This window comes from Furipterus horrens, unplaced genomic scaffold (assembly GCF_987537825.1).
Source record: "Furipterus horrens unplaced genomic scaffold, mFurHor1.1.pri manual_scaffold_8, whole genome shotgun sequence".
Taxonomy (NCBI): domain Eukaryota; kingdom Metazoa; phylum Chordata; class Mammalia; order Chiroptera; family Furipteridae; genus Furipterus; species Furipterus horrens.
Window position 1 is genome coordinate 30,964,575 of NW_028327178.1, and position 8,901 is coordinate 30,973,475.

Genomic DNA, 8,901 nt, shown 5'->3' on the forward strand with positions numbered 1-8,901 from the left:
CCTGAAGGAGACAGCTGACAGATAAGGGATGGGGAACTTCTGGGCATGTTTTTGGCTTCTAGCTTTTTGGGGAGCAAGGAAAGTACTGGGTCCCATGGGAGAACAGGGCTCTAAGCTGAAGTGCTCACTGCCCTCCCCAGGTTGGAATACTGTAAATAAAGACCTGTTTTCCTCAACACTAGTTGTTGGGTTTTACACCAAGGCGCCATGTGAAAGAACCCCCTTTCATTCTGTAACAATATCACATCAGACAACAAGCAGCAGGCTCACAGACAACCACTACTTTCTTTTTTTTTTCTTTTTTTGATTCTTAATGACAGAAACAAAAAAGATCTAAAACTGCAGTTTCTGGAAGAACCATTTGTTCTTGCTGGTCTTGTACCTCTGTTCGAAATTGACCTGCATTTCAGAGCAGGGCCTCTGAAGATGTCCTTGTTGACAACAATTTTGTCCAAGGGGATATCCAGAGTATCTTGTAGGCATGAGGTGATTGTAGTTTTAAACTTTCACAGAAGACTTGATCTTAGACCTCTTGGCAATTTTTCTTCTTACCCTTGGCAGCTGTCCCTTTGCGGGGACAGCAGTCAATTCCAGCCATCATAGCATGGCTGTGGGCGCAGTCTGACACGCCCAGAGCAGCGTCCAGCCAGGACCAGCACGATCTTCCCGGGTTTCATAAACGTACCCATTTCGACAGCAGCCAGTGGGGCCTCCACTATTTTTTGTTGTTGTTGTTAGGCCATTGTCTTCCCTGTCATCTTCTGCAGAAATCACTGGTGCTCTGCAGTTGGTCAACTGAAGACATAGTTGAAATTTTAAAAAGCAGGTCTTTCCCTAATTAAAATGCTTTTATAGAAAATTATCACATTTAAAAAAAAAAATTCAAACTGATAATTTGCAAGACTATTACAGTAAGTTTTCATATGCCCTTCACCTATTGTCTCTGGGTATCAATATTTGTGTCTTTTCTTTTAGCTTAACCATTTGAGAGCAAATTGCAAATACCATGACCTAGTATTTCTGATGTTTCTTCTAAGAACAAGGACACTCTCTTACTTTTGCACTACACGTATTGGTGGAGGAATAAACACACGGATTAATGGAACAGAACAGAGAGCCCCAAAAGAGACCCACACAAGTACACTCCAATGACTCTTTACAAAAATGCAAATGCAAATTCAATGCAGGATGGAGCGTCTTTTCAATAAATGCTGCTGGAGCAACAGGACATCCATAGGCAAAATAACAAACAAACAAAAAAACAAAAACCCGCAGCCTAAACCTCACATTTTTACACCTAACACAAATATTAATAGAGTATGGATTTAAATGTAAAATATAGAATTATAAAACTTTCAGGAGAAAACATAGGAAAAAATCTGCAGGATATACGGTTAGTTGAGGAATTCCTACAGAAGACACACCAAAAATAAAATCCATAAAAGAAAAATATCAATAAATTGGACTTCACCAAAATTAAAAACTTTAGCTCTATGAAAGACCCCTTTAAAAAGGAAAGAAAAACTACAGACTGGGAAAAAATATCTGCAAACCATACATCTGACAAGAGATTTTGGTCTAGAATATACAAAGAATTCTCTAAACTCAGCAGTAAAGGAACAAATAATTCAATTAGAAAACTGTCAAAATATGTGAATAGATATTTCACTAAAGAGGCTACAGAGATGTCAAATAAACATATTAAAAGAGAAGGAAAAAATGAAATAAACAAATAATAAAAGACAATCAATATTATTAGCCATTAGGGAAATATTAATTAAAACCACAATGAGATATCATTAGATACCTATTTGAATGGCTAAAATAAATATATCCAAAATTCCAAATGCCATTGAGGAGAATGGATTCCTTATACATTGTTGGTAAAATGGTATAAACAGTTTAGCAATTTTTTATAAATTATACATATATATCCACAGTACAACTACCAAATTAAGAAAATTTTACAATGCTCTATGTAATACTATTATCTAATATATATTCAGCTTTCACATTTCATCAGTTGCCCCAATTAGTGTCTTTTATAATGTACTTGTCCCCAGTGTGGATCCACATATTCTTAACCACTTAAAAACACGTGGTTTTTATCAGTACACAAGGTATATTTTAAGATGTATTTTTAAAAACACATTTATAAAAATAACAAAGATAGATAATAGGTAATGTATTTATAAAAGCTGAGAGTAGTGACACTAGCCTTTTTTTTTTTTCCAAGTGAAAAAAGTAAATGTAGATTTTAGAAATGGCTGAAATGGAGTGCTACTTATTGGGTATTATCTTATTCTTTGTGATGTCTCATGAGGTAGGGCAATCCTACCTTCATGTATAGGTAAGGAAACAGATTGTATTATACAGATTAAATGACCTACCCAAACTGACAGTTAATAAATGATTGGACCTGGTTTCAAAACCAAGGGTGAATGACCCAGAGCTTAAGATCCCTCACTCTGCCATTCAGAAAGTCCATGAGCTTAAATTTATATTACTTTTGGAGATGTCCACGCCACTTCAATCAGAGCTTGCTTATTATTTACACAATTTTAGCAAGTTAGGTTGTTTGGTTTCCTGGTAGAAAAAGGGAAGATTAAATATAATATCATCACAGACATACAGGGTCTGTCTGGAAAAAGTCAGTCATTGTTATTATTATAAAATGAGAATGGTTTGCACGACATTAACATAACCTGGCAGCCAAATTGTTTGAGACTCTCTAAAGAAAAAACAAACAAACAAACAAAAAAACCTGTGAATTACATGGGTCAATGACTGTAACACCACCTTTAAATGTCTTCTCAATTTGATAAAATTCTTTTCTGGGCACACAGGTGCTCTCAGGGGAACACTAGAAATATATAATTAAATCTTTATCAAAAGAGTTTAGGCTTCTGGGTCATTTCATTCACTATTGGGCTGGATTCCCCCATTTGAAAGTACTAAAGGTATAACGAGGAAGATTTTCTGAAGTACACTTCAGGGTTTAAAGGTAAATCCTTTAGATGAAAATGGTAGATCCCTGTGAAGTTTATTAGGTTATAAGCCAAGGCAAAGTCATTCATTGAAGAGGAAACAACACTAGAAGAGATAAAAGAAATTAATCTTAAGTTTTCACTTAAACTAAGTTGTTATTAATTTCTTTAATATTTGGGAGGAGCATGGGGGGTGACTATCTTGTCCTTTGGGGTGAATACTAAAAAAGGTAAATGAATGAGTAAATAACTAGTCCAAAATCGATCTGAATGGACTGTAGAGCTATAAGATACATACATCCTGTAAAAATAAGCAAAAATTATTAGAAATAAGAAAAAATGAAAATTGAAGTTGATACTACTACTAAAAATAAAATTGGCAATGCTGAAAGTAAAATTTAAAAAAATGAGGAAACAGGTAAGAAAATAGAATTGATTGAAAATGCAAAATTCAAAACTTTAATGGTGCAGATTATACAAGATTGTGTGTGTGTAGGTTCATTAAGATGCCCATGCAAACAAGTGAATACCTTTATTCAAACAGTAAAATATGCTTTAAAAGTTAACCCTTAAGCACAAGTCCTATGTAATGAAATGGGAAATAGGCACAAAGCACTTTCTTGCACTGATCGTCTCAAAGAAATATACTTGTGCAAGTGTTTGGAGTTTGGACCTTTTCCATGGCACCACCATTTTTGCTTGAAAGAGCATCTGATGAACATACCATGTTTACTCAGACTTGGGTATTTGGAGGAAATAAACCTATTACTTCAAGGAAACAACCACTTGTTGCAATGATAAAATTAAAGATTTTAAGCAAAAATTAGAATTCTTATGTTTTCTAAAATCTTTTTTTATTGATTTTAGAGAGATCAAGGTGAAGCTGGAGGAAGGGGGGAGAGAGAGAGACGTTGATTTATTGTTTCACTTATTTATGCATTCATTGGTTGCTTCTTGTATGTGCCCTGACAGAAGATGGAACTAGCAACCTTAGTGGGTCAGGGCAGTGCTCTAACCAGGGCTAAAAGTTAGAATTTTGATAAAGCTGTGATCTTCTCAGCTTCCCATTTTTAAAAGAGTGATGAGATCAATGGTGATATTAGCAAACATGATTTGATACAAATATTTTTAGAAGTGTCAACATTGGAATATCTACCTAAACTTATACTACCATCTTCCAACTGACCATTACACAATGTTAAAAATCATGCATGGGTACAAGATCCATTCAAAGTGGAAGACAGGCCATTGGATTTTACTGTTACCAGTGTACAAAAAGTTTGCCATGGATTCAGATAGCAACTAACTTTTAAGAAGTTATCATTTGTTGAGTTTTGGCATAGTATCAAGAATATCCACATCCATCTAAAATGGAAGGTTATTAAAATATTCTTTTCCAACTACATTATCCATGTGAGACTAGATTGCCTTCATGATTCATCTAGAACCTACACAACCGATTTATGAAGGTCCAGTAAGCCAGATATTAGAGATCTGTAAAAATATCAAACAATGCCACTATTCTCCGTGAAACATTTTTGAAGTTATTTCTCATTAAAAATTATATTGTAAATGTAATGAGTTTATTATTCTATCTAGAAATAAAAAAATAAAGTTTGTGTAAAGTAATATTCTCAACACTCATGAACTTTTCAAAAAGGTCAGAACTATAAATCTGAAAGTTCTTAAAGAGATGAATGAATAATCTAGATAATCATATATAAGATTCAGATAATTTGCTAATATTGCAAATATGGCAAGTTTTCTTTTAAACAGTGGCTTCTTCATGTTAATTATTAGCTAAGAAACAAGCATTTGAAAATAAAAAGTGGGTCATAATGTACTTGCTGACTGTCATTAACACTGATGTATGGTTTACTTCAAAGGCATTAAGAGAGGAGACCCTAACACTTATCAAAGGGAGAACTTCTTTTTAAAATCAGTATGAGACAATGGATGCTAACTGAACTTACTGTGGAAGTCAACTCACAATATATGTATGTCAAACCATTATGCTATACACTTTAAACATATAGTGCTGTATGTCCATTTATCTCAATAAACCAAAAAAAAAAAAAAAAAAAAAAAGTGGGTTAAATAAATTTCTCATAAATCCTGGGCATAGATTTGATTGAGAAGTATGATCATTGGCTGATTTTTCTAAAACATATATTTTTATTTAGAATTTCTTTGTCTGGAGTATTCATTCCTCTTGGAGAAAAAGAGTGTCTCAGATCTTCCTACAAAATCCAAATTATTCCAGACTTCCTGGCAGGATTTATGAAGACTGGAGACCTACCAGATATAAACATAATTGGTAGATTTGTACTGTGTACACAGTAATAGTAAAGATAACAAGCATTTCATGTATTAAGTCATTCAATCTTCATAATCCAGAAATAAGAGGTTACATAATTTGTCCAGAACAATGCAAGTATCAACCTACAGAATCATCAAAAGCAGGTCACTTGGCCCAAGAAATTAGGCTTAGTTGTTTGCAATGCTTTCAGAATCCCAGTAGACTTATTTACCCCCTTCTTCTGTATCTACTGCAGCTGGCCCTTTCATTCTTATGAGTAACATTAGACTCTATTCCAATAAAATATAGTCCTTACATATTTATTAAAATCCCACTCATTCTTTTTAGATACCGCTCCAAGCACTACTGACAACAGACTTAAGAGTCTGAAAATGACATTCCCTTTGCCAATTCTGGTCTTTCCTGGAACTTAACCAACAGTTGCCTGTTTGAATTGTCTTGGATTCCATACTTTCAAGACCCCTAGGTGAAGCCACCCCATGTCACTTCTTAAAAGGCCTTTCTTTAGTGTATGAGAGTGCAAATGTGTCTTGTCTTGATAAGACTGTTCTATAGAATGCTTAGATTTAGTTTTAGAGGGAGGGGGGAAGGGAGGGTGAAAGAGAGGGAAACATCAATGTGTGGTTGCCTCTTGCGCTCCAACTGGGGACCTGGCCTGCAATGCAGGCAGGTGCCCCGACTGGGAATCAAACTAGCGACCCTTTGGTTCGCAGGCTCGTGCTCAACCCACAGAGGAACTCCAGCCAGGGCTTAGTTTTTAAATTAAACACAATAGATTTTGAAACTTTCCTATGCCACCTCCTGAGAGGCCATCTAGAATAACTTCTAGATGTGTTGAGATAGTGCCTGATACTTCATTTTTTTAAAATGATTTTTGTTTTTTAGTGAAGTGGCAATGTAGCCCTTGCATATTCCCTTATTATGATAAGAAGTTATCTGTATATAGTTTTTATGTGGAGGCGATTTTACAAATAAAGCATGTTGTGTCTTTGTGGGGGGGAAGGAAAAAAAAAGCCCTATAAAATGCCCTGAAGAGAACATCCCATCCATAGCTTATGAGTTCAGGTGAGAGCAGTGGAAGGCCACTAGGTTATACTCCTCATCTGTCTTTCCTTCGATATTATGAGCAGATCAGCCAGTTTTCAATTTTTACTGAGATTTGGCATCCCCAACCCCCCATCAGGTGCCAACATACATGAAGAACTTGCAATACATCTAACATAACTTTAACAAGTATTAAAAAGTAGCTTTAGAAGTTACTTTCTAGTTTTTCTGTTCTGGACAAATTTCTGTAGGCAAACTGTTGACTAAATTAAAAACTGACAAAAATCTCAAAACAAAGTAATCAGATGTAATTTTTATTGGGTGCTTCCATTTGTATAAAGTATAAAAGCAGGCAAACAATCTGTGGTACCAGAGGTTAGTAGTGGTGGTGAGTTATGACTTGAAGTATGAATAAGGGGATTTATGGGATTCTAGTAATGGTTTTCCCTGATGTGAGCTCAGATTACAAAGGTTATTGCTATTGCTCACTTGGTGCACTTTCAGTATCATGTATCATTTAGTTTGTCCGTCCACCCAAATATGAAATACCCTCCCTCACACCTCAAGTATTTTCTTCTTCATAATCTGCATTGAATGATTCGAATTCTTATGATTACCAGTCTCCTCCATATTTGCTCCCCTGCCATGCTCATCTTAGATTCCACGACAGTATCTCTTTCACTATTATACTCCAAAAAATTCCTATTATTGTTCATAGGAAATTGTACGGTACAATTTAATGCTAATTTTTCAATCAAGTACACAATGGAATACACATTTATCTTCCTCATTCAGGAAAGGAGTGCAGCAACTGTCATCTTTCTTGGCCCCAGGATTGGACAATTGCTGTTGGGGGAGGGGGGATGCATGCTGTAACACATATTTTCTTGAGGTTCCTGTATTCTTTGAACCTCTTAATAGAATTCCCATCCTCATCTTTTTTCAAATTGTATTGCACAATAAGAAAATTACATTGCACACTAAATTGTATCATGGAATGGGCATTTCATGTTGAATTTTATACTACATGTTATTTACATGTTTTCTGGGTCACAACTATTCTACAAAGCCTAAAATATCACCGCCTCCACAAAGGGTTTATTCTTTGAGCAGTGACCCTAAGGGGTTTCTGTAAGTTATGATTCACTAAGATCATTACATTTATTGAATAGCCCAACAAGTATATGACATTGTATTTGGCAATGTATTCTTACAGCCCTGATACCTTACTTAAGGGTAAATTCCCCATATAAAAGTATTTATTAACCAGCTAACTTATCTTTCACCTGGTTGCTTACAGGGCTTGAAAATCTCGCTCCATGAATACTTGATGAAATAACTTTGTAAGTTGATTAACACTTGAAAGATAAAATAGGTTTATAAAGTTAAACCCAACATACAGCACCAGCACGTGGTAGCTTTCTCATATCCAATTTTTAAGTGCAAAATAATAGGTTATCTCCTACATGTCTTCCAGTGTGAGTTATGGGAATTAAATGTTATGTTTGCCTCCAGACAAAATTTTAATTAGACACACAAGTAGGAGAAAACCAGTTTTAATTGAAAAACAAAGCAATACATCTCAAATAAGACTCTGTTAAACAACATAAACTGTAATTTGTTGAGGAAAATCGTTTTCCTACTTGGTATTATTAAATTCAGGTATCAAACTATCAATAGTTCCCCTCTTTTATTCTGACGGAGCTACAAGGACTTTTTCATGAATTTAAACTGTAAATCTGTAAATCCCTATTCCTAATCCACTGGCAAGAGGAGGGGAGACTTTAAGCAAACATTCCCTTACTGAGGAGTTCCCACATAACAGCAAATAAAAGTCAATGTTTTCTTTATGAGAAAGCTTATATAAAAAACACATGACTATTAATGATATTGAACTAATCCACAAAATTGCAAAACACAATTTTATCAAGATGATCTCTACTACAATTTTCCTTTGAAGAAGTTCTCACATCCCAAAATGGTTTAACTTGACATACTGGGAAGTATTAAACTTTGAAACAAAGTACTAAAGTTATTGCTTTAAATTGGAAAAACCTATGGTCAAAGTCTCTTTTTAAAAAGTTAAATTAGTTATTCTTACAATTAATTACACTCACGTAACTGCAGAGAAAATGTTCAAGCACATAGTAAACAGCACTCTTTCGAATGATAGAACAAAGGCATTAGTTCATTAAGATGTATGGCTTTTTGGTGACTGTTATTACTACCCATAAATAAAGTCATTACTGTTTGACTGAAAAAGGTTTTTACAAAACTCCACTTCCAAAATTAACATTTTTATTAAACCAAGTTAAAAAAAGGTTCACTGTAGAAAAGTTAACAAGGGTTTTAACAAAACCAAAATATACCTTTTTATACAATATACGTATATATTAGCAGCAAACTACTTCTGAGATTTTATGTTCTTTTAGTTATTTATTTTAAAGAAAGCATAAACAATGTATATTAGTATGGAATGTGCACTAATCCACTCTTCATCTTTTATTCTGTGATTTAGGCATTCTAGTACAAGTTATGATTCTCATTAAT

General features: G+C 34.4%; 1 pseudogene; it reads right to left on the reverse strand.

The window, feature by feature from the left end:
- Positions 1 to 333: 333 nt before the first annotated feature.
- On the reverse strand, positions 334 to 853 carry LOC150002681 (large ribosomal subunit protein eL27 pseudogene; annotated as a pseudogene).
- Positions 854 to 8,901: the final 8,048 nt, after the last annotated feature.